General features: G+C 54.5%; 1 pseudogene across 1 annotated transcript; it reads right to left on the bottom strand.

Annotated features, from left to right (window-relative positions):
* Positions 1–13499: 13499 nt before the first annotated feature.
* On the bottom strand, positions 13500–16920 carry LOC309622088 (thimet oligopeptidase-like; annotated as a pseudogene). The gene is made up of 7 exons: positions 16785–16920; positions 16209–16584; positions 15859–16129; positions 14879–14954; positions 14644–14772; positions 13869–14007; positions 13500–13655 (listed from the first exon to the last, which is right to left on the bottom strand). The product of its transcript is annotated as a thimet oligopeptidase-like (transcript).
* Positions 16921–18737: the final 1817 nt, after the last annotated feature.

Here is an 18737-nt window from a genome sequence, read left to right as displayed (position 1 = left end):
TATGACTATTTCAGAAGATTGAAATTAGGTTTGTTTTGTGGCTTCTACTTTTAAACCAAGAAGTGGGTTCAGAATTGGTGATGGAAGAGAACTTGAAATAGGATAGCTTATTGGGAACATTGATTTGGGCCCTTTTCTTCTAGTGTTAACTTTTTAGCTTATCTCTTTCAGAATATGCCTGATTTCCTTCTCGTGAGATACCACATGTCTAAGGATCCAGTTGTTACTTAATTTTTCTTTGTTTACTGATAAATATGCTGTATGCTTTTGTTCTTTTAAAAAGCAATTTTATTGAGGTATAAAACACTCACAATAAAATACATCCAATTTAAGTATAGAGTTTGAGTTTTGACAAAAGTGTGCACCCGCGTACCTGTTACCACGATCCATATATGGACCATTTCCATCACTTTAAAAAGTACACTCTGGGCCCGTTTCTAAATAGCTCATCCCACCCAGCCCCAGGCAAACACTGATCTGCTTCTGCTTCCAGTCACAATAGATTATATTTGCCTTTTCTAGAACATCCTATCAATAGAATCAAATCCTATGCACTCTTTTGGGTCTGGCCCCTTTGCCTCAGCACCATGTTCTTCCTTGAGGTTCATTATCATGTTGCTTGTGTTGGGATTTTTGTTTCTTTTATTGCTGAATAGTATTCCAATGTATGGACTTATTAACACACTTCACTTTTCATGGACATCGGGTTGTTTCCAGTTCAGGGAAATTATGAGTAAAGCTGCTATGGATATTTTTCATCAAGTCTTGTTGTGAACAAATGCTGTCATTTCTCTTTGGTAAGTGCCTAGGAGAGGCATTGTTGCATCTCCTGTGATAGGTACACACGGTATTTTTTTGTTTTTTGGTCGTACCATGCAGCTTGCGGGATCTTAGTCCCCCGACCAGAGATTGAACCTGTGCCCCCTGCAGTGGAAGCATGGACCCCTAACCACTTACCGCCAGGGAATTCCCAGTACACACACATTATGATTGTTATGTCATCTTGATGAATCTACCACTTTTATCATGATGAGAAGTCTGTCCTGGTAATAATATATTTGTTCTGACGTCTACTTTGTCTAATATTGTTATAATCACTCGAGCTTTCTTGATATTAGTGTTTGCATGGTATGTCTATTCTCTGACCTCTGCCTTGTAATTAGACTATTTAGACCATTTACACTTGAATAATTACCAGTTTAGTTGGATTTAAATCTCGTATGTATTATTTGTTTCCTTGTTGCTTTTTTCTTCTCCAGTCTTCTTTTGGATTGAGTATATCCTAGTAAGTTGTCATCACCACTGGCTTATAATAGCTATATAGCTCTTCATTTCATTTATTTTTCTGGTGTTTCCAGGCACCTCGTCTTCCGTGAACTCCTGGTGCCTTTGCCTCGGCAGGACCACCATGGTCTGCTTGGGTCCCCCTCCCAGCACCACATTTCAGAAAGTGCCTCCAGGCGAAGAGCTGACGCAGCCTGGGGTCCTCCTAGTTTGCTTCCCTTCTTTCAGGGACTCTAGCCCCTTCTGTGTCTGAAAACAGTTACTTCATATATTTTGTCCAGTTTTCTGGTTGTTATTGTGGGAGCTTAGGTTCGGCTCTGGTTACCATATTATGTTCTGAAGTGTAATTTTATTTTTGAAATAAAGTATTTGGTTCTTGGCAGGAGAATGTGTTAAATATGTGAAATTGGGACTGCCTGTAAAACCCTAGATGCATAACACCATTGTTATGACTTCACAAAGTGATGTAAAGATGGTGATGATCAGTTTCCGGCTTAGGCATAGCAGCACGTGTAAACCTCAGAAGCAGAAGCTTTGAAAAGTTCTGTATCAGTCCCGTTTGAATGATAACAGCCCATAATCGAGCCCTTAGGTGCTCAGTGTTCTACATACAGATCTTTTTTAAAAAAATCATCTTACGTGTGTGTTTTTTAAATTATTTATTTATTTATTTATTTATTTTTGGCTGCGTTGAGTCTTCGTTGCTGTGCACGGGTTTTCTCTAGTTGCGGCGAGCGGGGGCTGCTCTTCGTTGTGGTGTGAGGGCTTCTCACTGTGGTAGCTTCTCTTGTTGCAGAGCACGGGCTGTAGCACGCGGGCTTCAGTAGTTGTGGTGCGTGGGCTTCAGTAGTTGTGGCTCACCGGCTCTAGAGCGCAGGCTCAGTAGTTGTAGTGCACGGGCTTAGTTGCTCCGAGGCATGTGGGATCTTCCCGGACCAGGGCTTAAACCCGTGTCCCCTGCATTGACAGGCGGATTCTTAACCACTGTGCCACCAGGGAAGCCCCTGAGGTTTTAATTTAATTTTAATTCATTTAAATTGAAATAGCCCCATGTGGCTAGTGGCTGCCGTATTAGACAGCAAAACTCCAGGTAGCAAGGGAGCAGGGGTAGAAAGACAGCCCTGTGATGGAGCAGTCAGGGGAGCCTCCCAGCAAAAGACTGACCAGCCTCTTGCCTCACTGTGGCAGGGGAAGCCCCAGGCTGGAAATGGCAAATACTTGGCACAGGCACCACTCCGAACCATTCCTGCGCCCATGGCAGACATTGCTAGTCAATCACCACACACTTTCTTGCTAGTTCAGCCATAGCTCAGGATCCTTCTCAATACAACACTCCAGGCAGTCCCCAACTACAGATCAGTAGATGCTAGCATTTGAGAGAAATATTACTGGTCATCCCTAGGCCAGGAGGCCCATCTGGGAGGTCCAGGATCTCACCAGGCTGTAAGGTGGCTGGCAAGGGACGTGTGGCCAACCTGGGTCAGTGAGGCAACCACAAATATGGAGAGTGGAGAGGCAATGTGCTGGAGGAGCCAAGATTTTTCTATTTCTTCAAGAAACACTCAGAGCATGATTTAGGGAGAGAGGAAGGGGGTGGGGGGAGAGGTGAAGACTTGTCAAAGCCAGCTGATGTGCAAAGCATTTGGAGATTTTTATTGAGCTGGGTGCAATATTGTGATTTATGAAGAAAAATACATATTTGGTCATTCAGACCAAAAATATATATTTGGCCATCTCCCACGTGGCCCAAACCTTAAAATATTTACATTTTCGCCCTTTTTGGAAAAAAAAAATTTGCTGACCCTTATTCTAGAGAGGGTTCTGAATTGCCCACAAAAGTGGACTTGCTGGATTAAAGGAAATATGCATTGAAAATTTCAGCAGATGCTGCCCTTCATACTTGCACTAGCAGTGTATGAGATTGCCTGTTCCCCAGTATCCTCACCAACACAGAGTAATATCAAACTTTTCCATGTGGCCAATTGGATAGGTGAAAATGGTATTTCACTATCGTTTTAATTGTACTTACCTTATTAGCAGTAAGATTTAGTATTAGGCAGTAGGTATAATAAAATATATATTTGGTCTTTGTCCCTCATTCCTGGCACAAAACTTCTAAACCCCGTGGAATTTCCAGATAGGAGTGTCTTTTGATATTCATAACAAAACCCTTTCAACCACACCTGAGTTTGTGTTAATGAGGTGACTTTTGGAAAGCCCCTAAGGAAGGGGCTGGTTGCCAGGGGAACCAACCAGAATTAGAGGATTGGAACTTTCAGTCTCTTCCACCCTCCCCCCCACCCCCTTGAAGGGGAGAGGGGCTTGAGGTTGAATCAGTTAATCCTGTCTACATAACGAAGCTTCAGTGAAATTAAAAGAATGGAGTTTGGGGCTTCCCTGGTGGCGCAGTGGTTGAGAGTCTGCCTGCCAATGCAGGGGACGCGGGCTCGAGCCCTGGTCTGGGAAGATGCCACATGACACGGAGCAAGTGGGCCCGTGAGCCACAACTGCTGAGCCTGCGCGTCTGGAGCCTGTGCTCCGCAACAAGAGAGGCCGCGATGGTGAGAGACCCGCGCATCGCGATGAAGAGTGGCCCCCGCTTGCCACAACTAGAGAAAGCCCTTGCACAGAAACGAAGACCCAACACAACTAAAATAAATAATAAATAAATAATTTTAAAAAAACGTTCTTCAAAATTATTAAAAAAAAAAAAAAAAAAAGAATGGAGTTTGGAGAGCTTCTGGATTGGTGTACCCAGGGAGGTGCCAGGTGGGACAGCATGGAAGCTTTGCACCCCTTTCCCCATACCTTGCCCTGTGCGTCTCTTCCATATGGCTGTTCCTGAGTTAGATCTTTTTATAATAAACTGGTAATCTAGAAAGGAAAAAAAAATATTATATATATATATTTGGTCATCTCATATATATTTGGCTTTCCAAAAGTCACCTCATTAACATAACAAAAGGCACCTTTTTTAAAAAATTAATTTTATTTGAGCGTAGTTCTGCTGTACAGCAAAGTGAATCAGCTATACATATACATATATCCCCTCTTTTTTGGATTTCCTTCCCATTTAGGTCACCACAGAGCATTGAGTAGAGTTCCCTGTGCTATACAGTAGGTTCTCATTAGCCTGGAAGGGCGACGCTGCACTCTCCCCTCCGTTGCCAGGCAGGCTGTGCTTCTGTTACTGCAGCCCAAGGCCCCGAGAGCCTGCTCTGGTTCCTTAGGGGCCCCTGGGAGGGGTGTTTGTCACAGGTCTCTCCGCAAGCCCAGTTCTCTCGACCGTGACTGTCCTCGATTGCGGCGTCTGCTACACGGCCTGGGTCAAAGAGCCTAAAAGTGCGGGGATTGGGACCCAACCTGGTAGGAGGAACTTGAGTCCCGTGATCCCCCTAAGCCCCTGTAACCCTGCGGTGGGCGTGGGTCCCCCTCAAGTCACGCTGCCTCCCACACCCACAGCTTCCTTCTGTCTTTGGCTGAGTCCCCTCTGGTTCCTCAAATGGCCACCAGGTGGGAGCAGAGACCTGCGGTGAGGCTGGGACTGAGGCCTCCTTGAAGATGGGCTAGGAGGGCTCCAGGCAGGGCTGGGGGCCTCTCTCACTGGGGGTCTGGGCTTGCCGGGTGGCTGGGAGCTGGGTGCGTGCCTGGGGGTGCAGGCCTCTTTTGGGGTGAGTGTGCTGTGACTGCGTGGGGTGTAGATGGGCACACCTGTGTGCAGAGGCCTCTGCAGCTGTTGGGTGCGTGTGCCCTTGAGCATGCCCGTGTGCAAGCATGCAGGGGGTACCTGTGTGTGACTGTGGGGCCTGGGTCTGCAGAATCCTCCCTGTTCCCCTGCAGGCCTGAGAAGGCTGACGATTGGGATAGCCTGGCCCTTGAACTTTATGTTTCCAAAGCGGCAGGTGGCTCCGAGGCTCGGACCTCAGGACCCCCTGCCCGCTGCGTTCCCTTAGGCTGTGTCCAGCCAGTGTGGCGGCTTGTCCTACTTTGCCAGGTTTGGGGTCCTGCTGAGCCTTTTTTATTTATTTATTTATTTATTTTAACATCTTTATTGGAGTATACTTGCTTTACAATGGTGTGTTAGTTTCTGCTGTGTAACAAAGTGAATCAGTTATACATATACGTATGTTCCCATATCTCTTCCCTCTTGCATCTCCCTCCCTCCCACCCTCCCTATCCCACCCCTCTAGGTGGTCACAAAGCACCAAGCTGATCTCCCTGTGCTCTGCGGCTGCTTCCCACTAGCTCTCTGTTTGACGTTTGATAGTATATATATGTCCATGCCACTGTCTCACTTTGTCACATCTTACCCTTCCCCCTCCCCATATCCTCAGGTCCATTCTCTAGTAGGTCTGTGAGCCTTTTGATTTGTGTCAGGATGGGGACTCATTGCTGTTCCTGGGGGCCTCGGGGTAGGAAAGGCCAACAGTGCACTGGGGGTGCTCCTTAGCCCCAGGCTGGGGGTTCGGGGAGGGGGAGGGCCGCCACACCGGAGTTTGTGCCCCTGGTCCTGCCAAGCCACTGGGAGGGTGGATGCTAGCCCACTTGTCACCCGCTTAGCATCCTGGGCTTCCAAGGTCCTCCTCCAGCCAGGCCCGTTTCCCTGCTCCCTTTGGTGCCTTTCTACTGCCCTCACTACCTCCACCGCCCTCTTCCGTTCTCCCTGAAAACCACGCTAAGCAGACATTTGTCAAGGTCACAGTGACCTCCATGCTGCCAAGCCCAGTGGACAATTCTCCGGCCTCCTCTGACTTGACCCTCAGCAGCACTTCAGGGGCTGGTCCTTCCCTCCTCCTGCCATCACTCCCTTCCGCAGCTCAGGAATTCCGCTCTCCTGGTTTTCCTTCTGTCCCGCTGGCCCTCCCTCTCAGCCTCCTTTGCTGGTCCCTGATCTCTCCAAGTCTGGGTGCCCCATCCCTACACCTCTTCTGTCTCCCTCTTTAAACGCCCACTTCCTTGGTGATCTCATCCAAGCTCATGGCTTTCAAATGACTCCCGTTGAGTATAATTTAATTAGTTGGTTTTTTATCATCTGTCTTCTCCCAAAGGAAAGCAAGCTCTACAGGCAGGGCTTTTTTTGTCTTAAGTCAGGTTTATTAAGGTATAATTTACATACAGTTAATGTCACCCTTTTTAGTGTTCACTTCTGTAAGTTTTTGACAAACACGTATAGTTGTGAAACTGTCTCTGCCATCAATTACAGGACAGTTCCCATCACCCCCAAAAGTTCTCCATACCCTTGTGGTCATCCCCTCCCCCATGTCCCGCCCTGGGCAGCCACTAATCTGTTCTTTTGTCCCTTTTCCCTAGTTGTGCCTTTTCTGAAAAGTCATATAAATGGGATTGTACTGCGTGTAACCTTTGGAATCGGCTTCTTCCACTTATCACAATGCACAGCGCATTTGAGATTCACCCATATTGTTGCAGCTGTGAGCCGTTATTAGTTCTTTTATTCTATTGTATTTTATTGCACAGCTTTGTTTATCTGTTCGGAGGGGGACCAGTTGTCCTGGTTTCCGTGGGAGGGAATGGTTTTTCTGGGACATGGGACTTTCAGTGCTAAAACCAGGGTGGTTGGTTATCTTAGTTCTTTAGTTGAGGGACATTTGGGTTGTTTCTAGGTTGTTGATGATTTTGAATACCTACTCAATATAACCAGTGACAGAGGGTTTTTTGGTGAACACAAATGTCCATTTCTCTTGGGTAAATACCTAGGAGTGGGGTTGCTCAGTTGTATGACGAGTGTACGTATCACTGTAAAAGAGGCTGCCAAGCTGTTCTCCAGAGTGGCTGTATTGTGTAGCATTGTGGGAGAATTCCACTTGCTCTGCATCTTAACCAGAACTTGGTAGTGTGTCAAAAAAAATTAAAAACCGGTTTTTTAGCCATCTTAATAGGTGTATAATGATATCTCCTCACGGTTGGCAGAGATTTCCTTTATTCGCCTTGAGTAGTGTGCCCCCAGTGCCTGGGTTAGTGCCTGCTATGTAGTAGACACTCAATGAATTTTTTTTTTTTTACTGAGTGAATGGATGTATGGATGGATGAATGAATGAAGTCAAAGGGGCTTCCGGTATCTAAATCTGTTATAGCAAATACATAGCACACGTACCGCCAATTCCCCCATGCCCCATTCTGTTTCCATGGCAGACGTCACTCATCAATTGAGCCATTTTATCCACCTGCTTCATTTCAGACAGGTACGATCCAGTCCTTTGTGTAGCAAGTGAGATGAGCCCCATGAGCTAATGCAGCTTTAGTTCAAGCCTCTCATTGGCTGAAGAAGAGGCCAGGTTCAGAGCAGGGTCCAAGGCTGCCCAAGGACTCACAGCGAGCCAGTGGCAGGACTAGATCTCCAGGCTGGGCTCTCCCCAGAAAAATGCACGACGTCTCTGACAAGGCTGGAGTAGGATGGGAGGCATGGACGTGGATCTGGGCCTGAGGCCGGGTTGGAGCATTGTGGAGTGCTCCCTGGGCCCCGGCTGGGTGGGAAGGCTGATGCCGGCGCTCTTCCTGCAGGTGCCCAGGAGCTGCTGGGATGGCCTACCCGCCCACGTTGGCTCCCTGGCCCAGCGGGCGTACTGGGCTCTGCTGAGCCAGCAGAGGGACCAGAGCATCGTGGCCCTGGGCCAGAGCGGTGCTGGCAAGACCACCTGCTGCGAGCAGGTCCTGGAGCACCTGGTGGGGATGGCAGGCAGTGTGGATGGCAGGGTCTCAGGTACAGTGGTCTCCAGGTGACGTGCAGCTGGGACGTGGTGGGGGCGGTGGCGTGGGGGAAGGGAAGGGAGAGTCAGAGGGGGTGCTGGGCGGCTCTTTCTTATATCTGCTCAGCTAGCGTTCACTGAGCACCTGTGTGCAGACCCTGTGCTGGCTTCTGGGCAGGGCCACCCCTAGTCTGTTGGGTACTTTTGTGTGAATTAGAAACAGGTACTCCTTGCCTAAGACACTCACTGCCACATGTGGAACCGTCGTCACGCATTGACATTGTTAGAACCAAACACTTGACCACCACGTTCTGGGCCATCATCCTAATAAGTATACAGGCCTATGGCTATCTGATATAAATGCTGTGCCCTTAGGTGTGGTGTCCTTGTGCAGCGCACAGCCCACTGGACTGTGCAGAGGACCCGATAAGTAAAAACAAAGACAAGGAGGCACTGACAGCCGGAAGGGAGACTCAGCTGCACATCTGTGCCAGACTCCAGTGCTCTGCACCGCTTGCTGGCCGAGCTGGGGAGGGGAGAGGCGGAGGGAGCACAGAGAAGGGGCCGGGGGGCTTCCTTGAGGAAATGATGTTTGAGCTGGGCATTAAAGAAAGAGTTTCAACATTGTAAATCAACTATACTTCAATAAAAAATAGTGTCAGTTGGTGATAATAATTACAATATTGATGGGGATCGTGGTAAATGCTTGCTGAGGACTTACGCGCCAGGCTCTATTCCAAGCAGGTTAACTTATTTATTATTTAAAACATCCCTATAAGGTAGACATTATTATTATTTGAATTTTATAGATGAGGCCATTAAAACGCAGGGAGGTTAACCAGCTTGCCCAAGGCCACACAGCTCATACATCCTAGCACCGAGATTCAAACACAGACAGTTTGGCTCCAGAGCTGTTACCCCTGGGCCAGTGTTCTCAATGTATTGTTGCCCCTCTGAGGAGCCTTTTTAGTTGTTCTTTCTCCTAATCGTCTCCCACCATGAAAAGTTAATGCCATAGATTCACCATATATTTGTTTATGCAGTGTGTGTGTATGTGTGTATATATATACAGACACACACAGACGTGTGTGTGTGTGTGTGTATCTGTGCTCTATTCTATACATAAGAAAGGAAAACTGCCCCCATCCTCAAGAATCAGTTTCTGCCCTCTTGGGGGCAGTATTCCCCCTGCTGAGAATATATGGCCCAGGCAGTATTGCTTTTCTAATAATAACAAACAATACTAACACCACCACATTTGGAGCATGTTCTGAGCACTTTACATTATTAAAGCTTTTAGTCTTTGTGGCAACCACATGAGGTAAGTAAGTACTATTATTACCCCCATCTTATAGATGGGGTATCTGAGGCACAGGGGGGTTAATTTATTCGCTCCAAATCAGGTGACTAACAACGGGGAGAGGCCATATTCAAGCTTGTTTAACCATTGTACTATCCTGCTTCTCCACTGGGCTTATTCCAATGCTTTATTGATCACCTGTTCTGCACCTGGCCCAGGTTAGAGCCCTGTGAGGAGCTGGGGATACAGCAAGGAGAGGCCCTCCCAGAATGTAGATCTGCTGAAAGTGTGTGTTGGGGGAGTGGGAGTCAGGCTAGGCTGTATCCAGGTGCCTAGCACATAGTGGGTGCTTGTTAAATAGTTATGTTAAAAAGCTTGGGACTGCTGGGCTTTTTGAGCTGGCTGTGATGGGCGTTCCCCGACAGCAGGTCCAAGAATGTTAATGCTCTGCCCTCCTCCTAGACTCCACCAGGCCCAGGAGGCCCTAGGGCAGCCCTTGTCACTCAGATCGTACCAATCCTAGGTGTGTGTATCTCCCCTTCTGGGCTCACTCTTGCTCACCCCGCGCCCCTGCTTGCAGCACAGGGCCAGCCCAGCAGCGGAAGAGGTGTGGCTTAGAGCTGAGTTGGGGGAGTGGAGGGGCCCCTGCTGGGGCCTGGGGCCAGAATGGGGTCCTGTGAGAGGTGGGGGTGGCAGCACCTGGGCCACGGGTGATGCCCTGTCTGTGCCCCACCAGTGGAGAAGATTCGAGCCACCTTCACTGTCCTCCGGGCCTTTGGCTCCGTGTTCACCGGCCACAGCCGCCGTGCCACCCGGTGCTCCATGGTGATGTCACTGGACTTGAACGCCACAGGCCGAGTCACGGCCGCCCAGCTCCAGGTGAGGCCTCTGGGTGGGAGGGAGAGGGGGCTCTTTAGGGCTGCAGTAGCCTCAGCCCCACTCAGCAGGGCCCACGCCTCCAGCTGGGACCCTGGAATGTGTCTAAATGGTCATCGCTCCCCAGGCCAAGGCCAGCTCCTCCCCACCTCACTCAGTGCCCAGACATCTCCTCCTGGAGCAGGCCAGCTCGTCTGTGCCTCGGAGTATCACAGGGATGAAATATTCATGAGTAGATACATAATTCAGCCGCTCATTAGCTGGGTCTTAAAAGCGTAAGCTGAAATTAAACAGGCGCTCGCTGGCCTTCTGCGGCAGCCCGTGTGTGACAGGCACATGGCCTGTTTGTTCCTCTCTCTGAAATCACCTGGCTCCTCCCCTTCCCCCCCCCCGCCCCCACCAACATTCTGTTTGAACAGAAAACAGGATTAGGTTATTAGAAGGGTTGTTTGTATGTGGAGCTAGGAGAATACCCAGACTCGCTGGTGCACGATAAATCCCTTTCTGTCCCGGCCCTGAAAGTCTACCGTGCATCACCATGTGGGTCAAGTTATTAAGGGCTTCGGTTGCATAAGAGTGTGTTGGAGGGCGGCTCTGGGTTAATTGTTAGTACCCTTGGATTCCTTCATCGGAATGAGCCCGTTGCATTCGTTGATTGCCTGCGTGGACTCTGAATCAGTGAGACAAAGGCCTGGCACGTTTTGATTTGGAGGCGTCCAGCCAAGTTGGGGCCTGAGGTGCTGCCTCGAAGAGTGGGCCTGGGGGTTGGTGGGGGTGTGCGGGCAGCCTAGCGGGGCCTCGTGCTGACCGGCGCCTGTCCTCTCCCCTGGCAGACGATGCTGTTGGAGAAGAGCCACGTGGCCCCGCAGCTGGAAGGGGAAGGCAATTTCGAGGTTTTCTCCCAGATGCTATCCGGATTGGACCTGGCTCTCAGGTGAGCGACTGGGCTGAGCAGGGACAGCCGAGGGCAGTGAGACAAAGGGCCTCCGCTCTCCAGGGCCCCAGCCCTGCCTCTGCCCAGAGGTGAGAGGCAGTGGAGCCCAGTGGTTAGGAATCTGGCCTCTGATTCTTGCTGCCTGGTACTGCTCCTGGGCTGGGTGAACCTGGCCAGGTGTCACCTGCTCTGAACCTCCGTTTCTTCCTCTGTAAAGTGGAAATAGTACCTTGACTGCTGACCTTACAGGATTAAGTGAGATAATTCACATATGGCTCTTTATACACGCTGGGGGGTGGTGGTGGGTGTCTGCTGTGACGGTGACATTTTGGTACAGGTTCTGACAGCAGCGTGGGAGGTGGGCAAGGAACAGCAGACCCCAAATCTTCCAGAAGCTCCTAAACTCTGTGAGAGCCTTGGGTGCACCTGAGGTAGCTCAGGGCGAGGAGGCACCAGGTGGAACAGCAGAGAAGCCACAAGACTCATTTGGGAGGGCCTTCTGGGGGAGGTGGCCCAGGGAGTCATCTCTGCCCCTCGCTGACTCCTGGGAATTCTTGGACATGTGGCTCCCTGTCTCTGAGCCTTGGTTTCCTCATCTGTTGAACGAATGAGTAAGGTTCTATCTAGTGAAGCTCCAGGGAGTGCTCACCCCAGGCGAGGGGTGATAATTTTCAATTTGCCTCTGCGTCCCCCATCATTTGTCTCCTGCCTTCCACCCCCATCTGAAGGGCAGGCCCAACCTGTCCTGAGCCTCTTGGCTAAGGCCAGAGGGGCACCTTACCCTTTGGAGAGAGGGCAGATTAGGGAGGAAACTCCCAGTTTTCAGAGCAGGGTAACTGAGGAGTAAGGAAGCTTCTGGAAGGCCTTCACTTAAGAAGGGCCCATTGAGGGCAGCAAGTGAGGAATATTCGGGAGGCAGGGCCAGGGCCTGAGGCAGACCCCGGGGCCACCTGGGGCACTCTGTGGAGCCCCGTGCCATGATGCCCACCTGCCCTGCCAGGCCACTGGTGTGGGTGGGTCCTCCCTTACTTCTGGTCCCTTCTCTGTTTCCAGGACAGAACTGTACCTGCACCAGCTGGCAGACAGCAGCTCCTTCGGCATGGGCGTGTGGCCTAAGGTAAAGAGGAGGTCCTTCTGGGTGTGAGTGGGTGTCTGTGTCCCCATGGCCAAGATGGGCGGGTCCCCTGTGTGGCTCGTCCCTCTGCCACTGGGGTAAGTAGTTGGCAAGGGCTGGTCACGTGGGGGAGGCAGGGTTGCCTTTATGGGGCCTGGGCTTGTCAGGGAAATGAGTCTTGTGCTAATAAAGGGAACCAGGAGGTGGTTTGTGTAGAGGTAAGGGCGCGGTCTCCGGGACAGGCTGTCTGGGTTCAAACCCCGGCTCTGACACTTACTGGATATGAGACCTCAGGCATGGACCCTAGCCTCTCTGAATGTCTGTGTCCTCTTTGGTAAAATAACAACAGAACGGGCGGGCAGGCTGAAGGGAGGACAGAGCGTGGCACGGCCTGCCCGCCTGGGCCACGGGGAGAAGGTCGGGGCGCCGCCCGCGCCCTCGTTCCGCTGCCTGGCGTCCTTTGTGGAGGCAGGGCTCCCAAGGAGCTCAAAGGCCAGGGAAGGACACACGGGACGGTCCAGAGCCACCCTACCGCTCCAGTGGTGCAGCACCCTCTCTGAATTCCTACTGCCACCAAAACACATCCCTAAGGCCTTTGGGAAGAATTGCTAGGACCCAGGAAGGCGGCCCCTTGCTGTGGTCCAGACTTCAGCAGCTGCCGATGACCAGAGGGAGCCAGCCGGCCGGCCGTGAGCAGGAGGACAGGACACGGGGACAGGGACAGCCACAGCCGGGCTTCCCGCAGCTGTGCCCACCGCCAGAACCAGCTCCAGCCAGTCACAGCCCCCGAGATGCCAAACAGTGACGGGCGAGAGGCCGGCAGGAAACTGACACCCCCTCACTGGAGAGCCTGCCCGGTCGGGGTGCGGGGCACCATCCCCGTCTGAACTCACCCCACAGCTCAGCCGTCTCCCAGTGACCCAGACGCGTCACCACGGCCCCAGGGCTGATCCCCGACCAAGGTCAGAACTCCCCCCAGTGTGACGGCCCCCATGCCACTCCTGTGGTGGAAGGGACGGCAGGCAGAGACCAGGAGTAGAGTCTTTTTTATTAATGGCTGCGTTTTCAAAGAACCGTTTTGTTACCAGGAAAGCTCCCCAGGAAGGGATTGCATTAGTGCAACAAGGGGGAGCCTTGATGCCAGGCTTTCCAGACACTTCCAGGTGGAGACTTTTGGCCTAGGCCGGCCGCCGGGGACTCGGGGGCTGGGAGGACACACGGCCCCTCCCCCGCCCCGACGGGGCGCTAAGGCACCCGGCCCGCCCGGGGGGGCAAAACCCCGTGCCGTCAGCAGGCCGGCGGCTTGCAGCCCTCAACCTGCAGCCCTTTGCTCAGGAGGAAGGCGTCCTGCATGGGGTCACAACCCAGGAAGAGCTTCACCATGCCCTTGGCATCCTCGGAGCCCCCTGGCCTCAGAATGCAGCTTCTGTAGTCCATGGCAACCTGAGGAGAGGGGGCGGGGCTGCAGGAGGGTGGAGCACCCCCTTCACGGAGGGTGTGGGTGTGGCCACCTCTGCTGTGACTCAACAAAGGGCAGGGGAGCAGGGGGTTCTGGGCAGGGCCCTCAGAGCCTGGCAGGCCCAGGCGGGCGGCACAAGCATCTAGGCCCAGGCCAAGGACCTCCGTGTTGGTCTGCACGGCAGGCCGGCCTCTCACCTTGCCACTCAGGACGCCCTCCTGCTTGAAACGAGTGTGTGGACCGTGTCCGCGGAGTACACCTCGCTGCACAGGTAGCCATAGGACTGGGCGTCGTAGCTTCCTGCCAGGTGGCCGAAAGTCGCAGGCAGGTGGGTCCCTGGGACACACGCGGAGAGGCTCCTGCCCGGCCCCCTGGCCGCTCCGTGCCCCTTCCCCAGAGCCCAGAGCTTGGGGCCTCAAAGCAGCCCTGTCTGAGTCCCCTGCCACTAGAGGGAGTATTGGCCCAACACTTCTAGAAAACGGGGACCTTGCTGGCAACTCAGTGGAGGGACACAATTCAATCTTTGCTGACTTTCTGCTGAAGCTCACGAGGGTTCACCCCTAAGCATCTTACAGGGACAGCTGCCCGAGGCTCCGAGGGATGAGTCAGGGCTCGCCCTCCAGCACGGGGAGAGCGCGGGTTAAAGCGCTCACGAGGGAGTGAACTGCGTCTCCGCACCGACACGCACGGGCAAACCTCGTCGACGCGTTCCGTCCGGGGTATGAAGCCCTCTCCTGCCTCTTCCAGGCTCTCCAGAAAGCACGTGCAGATAGGCCCAGCCCACCCTCGGACTCCGCGCGCCACAGCTGGAGGGACCAGCCCAGGAACCCAGGCAGGAAGAGGCCAGAGGTCAGCGGGCCTCGACCAGAGCCCGTCAGTCGGTCCCCCTTCACACACCACCAGAGGATCCTCTTGAACTGGGCAGTAGCCGCCAACCGACCGCTAAGGTGGGCCCGGCGTGTGCTTGGCTACCTGGCGTGGCTGGGACCCTGAGGATCTCCTGGCAGAGGCGGGCATTGTCCTAGGCCGGGTCCGAGGGCGTCTGCATGTGCAGGGCCTGGTCCACCTTGGCCAGGACGATCTGGCGCAGGTTGAAGAGGCCTGGATGGCGGGAGGAAGGAGACGGGGGCGCTGGCACTGTGTCCAGGCCGCGCTTTCCAGCCGGGCGGTCCGGGAGCCCCTTTCCTTTCCCTCGGCCCGGCCGCACGGGGGTTGGCCAGCCGGGACTTGATGAGCTTGTCCAGCAGCTCCTGGGGGACGGCGCTGCCCGTGCCCCGCCGAGACTGGCAGCAGCACCAGGGCTTCACAGGGCGTGGCGCTCCCGGCCCCAGAGCCTACCCTCTGGTTCTCATCCCCGGCTGTCACCAGAGTCGCAGGCAATGTGCCCTTCTTTTCGTTTGTCTTTTTTCCGGCCCGCAGACACGCAAAGCTGTGAAGCCCTGCCACTCGCTGCCACGTGGATGCACCCTGAGAACACGATGCTCAGCGAGAGAAGTCAGACACAGAAGGACACACAGGGTGTGACCCCACTGAGGGGAAACGTCCAGAACAGTTAGATCCACAGAGTCAGAGTGGGTTCCTGGTTGTCAGGGACAGGGGAGGGGAGGGAATGATAACTAAGGGCGTGAGGGACCTTTTTGGGGTGAGGGAAATGTTCCAGAACAGGGCAGTAGTGACGGCTGCACAGCTCAGTAAAGTGTCCCCACGCGCTCCGGTTGCAGTCTGTGAGAGCATCGCTCTCAGGACGAAGGGCTGACTGCAGGAAGACTGAACGAGCACTGGGTCCTGGGCCCAGACGCTCATCTGGGGACCCCCCCCACATTGGGAAGTCACTGGGACTTGCTGAGCCTCCACCGAGACTGGCAGCAGCCCCAGGGCCTCACAGGGCGTGGTGCTCCCGGCCCCAGAGCCTAACCTCTGGTTCTCATCACCGCCTGTCACCAGCCTTGCATGCAACGTTCCTTTCTTCTATTTTGTCTTTTTTAAAGGCAACTCTTGAATACCTGTATTTAACATGCAGGGAACCAGTCCTGACTCCTTGATCTGGGACTTCCAGCCTCCAGAGTCTCGAGGACATCCACTTCCGTTGTTTACGCGCCCAGTGCGTGGGGTTTGATGATGGAAACTGACACCGAGAGCGTCTCCTCGTGCGGGGTGACATCAGCGGAAGAATCCCGTGGCGAGGGCCTGCCTGAGGACCACGGGAGAGCCCGGGCCCTCCCCGCCCCCTGCCTTCAGCCCCTCGCCCGCACCCTCCTGGGAGCGGAGCTGGTGCATCGCTTGCCAGAACTCATGGAAGTAGGTCTCCAGCTCATCATGCTGCAACAGGGAGGGCGGGTTGGGCGTAGGCTTGGTGAAGTTGGCCACCATGGCCGCGATGGCAATCTGGCGCCTCCCGTCCTGCTGCAGGCAGCCCGGCTGCAGGCCAAAGCAGGCCATGTGCCCGGACTTCCCTTCCCTGGGGAGGGACGCGGGTGAGGCCCCGCTACCACAGAGGAGCCCCGGCTCACGGCCGACAGGTTCCCCCACGCATGCACCGAGGGTAGAGGTCCAGGTAGAACTTGCTGATGGATGACCTTGCCCGAGGCCGCGTCCCGGACCGTGTAGAGCCTCACATCTTCATCTTCGTGACGCATGTTGGCGCCTTCCTCCAGGTCGAAGGTCAGCCCCAGCAGCTCCTGGGAGATGCCCAGCCGCCCGCGCGTGACCACCTGCATGGGGAAGGACTCATTGAGCAGGTACTGGTCCACGTGGTAGCGCGTCTCCTCCCCCTGGTTCATGTAGTAGCGCAGGTCCTAGACGTTGATGGGCCCATCAAAGTGCAGGCCCCGCCTCTGGCACTCAGCCTTCTTTAGCTCCAGGATCACGGCCGCTCCTGCTCCCCGAGGGGCTTCAGCTTCTGGGCCAGCTCATCTGCGGGCGGAGGGGAGAGGCTCAGCTATGTCCCTGTGGCAGCCGCCCAGCCGCCCCCCACCCCACGCCCCTCGAGGCAGAATGAAGGGTTGGGGAAGGCGACCCCCAAGGGCTGACACAGTGGGGTCTCAGGCAGCACCACGTCCAGTCAAGGTCCACCTGACCCCCGTCCCCACTGGGACTCGGGGAGGCGGGGTTACCTAGGAAAGTGGCCACCACCTGGCTGGTCTTGGCCATGTTCATCTCCAGCACAGAGTCGGCACGCGTGCTGAATCCCAGCAGGCGGGACTTCTGAGCCTGCAGCCTTACCAGCTCCCCGAGGATCGCGCAGTTCTCCTGGAACCCAGAGACAGCCAGCGCTGGGGACCGTGGGCCACGCCCTCCCCACAGGCCCCGGGCCAGGTCTCTGTGGGTGGGAGGGCTCTCAGGCCACTGGCAGGCACAGCCAAACACCCTCCCTCCTCCTCCTGGCCTGGATTTCTAGACACTTTGGTGCTGTCCTAACATGTGGTCTTTATGAACACAGGTCCTTTTGGAAACAGAAACGGCGTGAACCATGATGAGCTCTAAGGCCAAGGGCAGGAAGAAATGTGACCAGGCTCTCCAGGAGCCACCCAGGGGCCTCCCCGGGCTCAACAATACAAACTTGGCTGCCGTGCAGACAGCAGCTCATCCCCACGGCGCCCGAACACCCAGCCCCTGGACGGCGAGAGACCTGTTGCTGCAGGTGGCCCGTGGTTGGCTGGTGAGGCCTGGCCCCAGGCGTACGCCACCTTCTCTGGGGCCACCTCTCTGGGTCTGCGGTGGGGTTCTCCTGGGAGCCCCCAGTCACCACAGGACCAATGTGGCCTGTCTGCAGCCCAAGAAGGTGGGGACACAGGTCTGTCCCCCGTGGACATCACCCGCGAGGCCGAGCAAGCACCAGTGGTGTCTGCGGGGAAGATGAAGGGCTCATGCACAGCCCCCATCTACTGAAGATGCTAAACGGGAGAAGCACAGACTGCAGCCACATGCGGTATGGACCAAACGCAAGTGTCCTTGCAGGAACCGATGTCTGAATGTCGAGGCTGTTCCCGGGCCACAGTGAGAAGGCCCAGGCCCCACGCAAGGCACAGAGAGGGGATGGGGGGAACATCTGCGAATCTGAGCTCATCGGGCATCACCCCAGAAGGAGAGGGAGAGAGCCAGAAGGAGATACGGAGGGAGAGGGAGAGAGAGGGAGGTACAGACGTCTCTCCTTTCCCTGGGGGTTCTCTAGTGCAGCCAAGCCTGAAAACCACTGCATTTCGGGAGATGGGTCCTCGTGGAAAAGTTAAATAGTAGCTCATGGCATTATCGACACATATTAAAATGGCCCCAAATCTTGGGGAGTCATGGAGGGGAGCTGGCGGCTGCCTCGTAAACGAGGAGAGATTGGGCGTCAGAGGAGGTGCCTGCCTCCACCACCTCCGCCGCCGCCGCCACCCCAGGGCCCCGCAGACTTCATCTCCCAGCTGTGGTCCTGGGCTGGAAGGCAGCGGGGAGGTCAGGCCGTCCCAAGCATCAACGTTGACTTCAGGGCTGATCTGAAAGGCGCCTGGTGTTTGTTGAAGCAGAAAAAAGAGAAAGCAGTGGGCAGAGGATGGGAGGGGGAGGGAGCCCCCATCAGCCCTTCTCCCTGTCTCCCTCTCTGTCTCCCTCCCTCCCTCCCTCCCTCTACCTCCCTGCCTCTCACTCTCCCTCCATCTCTCCCTCTGCCTCTCTCCCTCCCTCTCTCCCTCCCTCTCTCCCTGTCCCTCTTGCCCTGTCCTGTCCCTCTCTCCCTCCCTCCATCCCTGTCTCTCTTTCCCTGTCCCTCTCTCCCTCTCCCTCTATCCGTCCCCCCTCCCTTTCCCCGTTTCCATCTCCCTCTCTGCCTCCCTCTTTCCCTGTCCCTGTTTCCCTGCTCTGCTCTCCCTCTCCCTCTTTCCCTCTCCCTCTCTCCCTGTCCCCCTTTCCCTGTCCCTGTTTTCCTGTTCCGCTCTTCCTATACCTCTTTCCCTCTCCCTCTCTCCCTCTCGTGCTCCCTCTCCCTCCACCTCCTCCCCTCTCCAGAGAGGGAAGGAGGTGGAGGGAGAGGGACAGGGAGCAGGAGAGGGAGGGGGGAGAGGGATAGAGGGAGGGAGAGGGACAGG

This window comes from Balaenoptera borealis, assembly GCF_965194805.1.
Source record: "Balaenoptera borealis genome assembly, contig: HAP1_SCAFFOLD_1511, whole genome shotgun sequence".
Taxonomy (NCBI): domain Eukaryota; kingdom Metazoa; phylum Chordata; class Mammalia; order Artiodactyla; family Balaenopteridae; genus Balaenoptera; species Balaenoptera borealis.
This window is presented reverse-complemented; position numbering and strand designations above follow the sequence as displayed.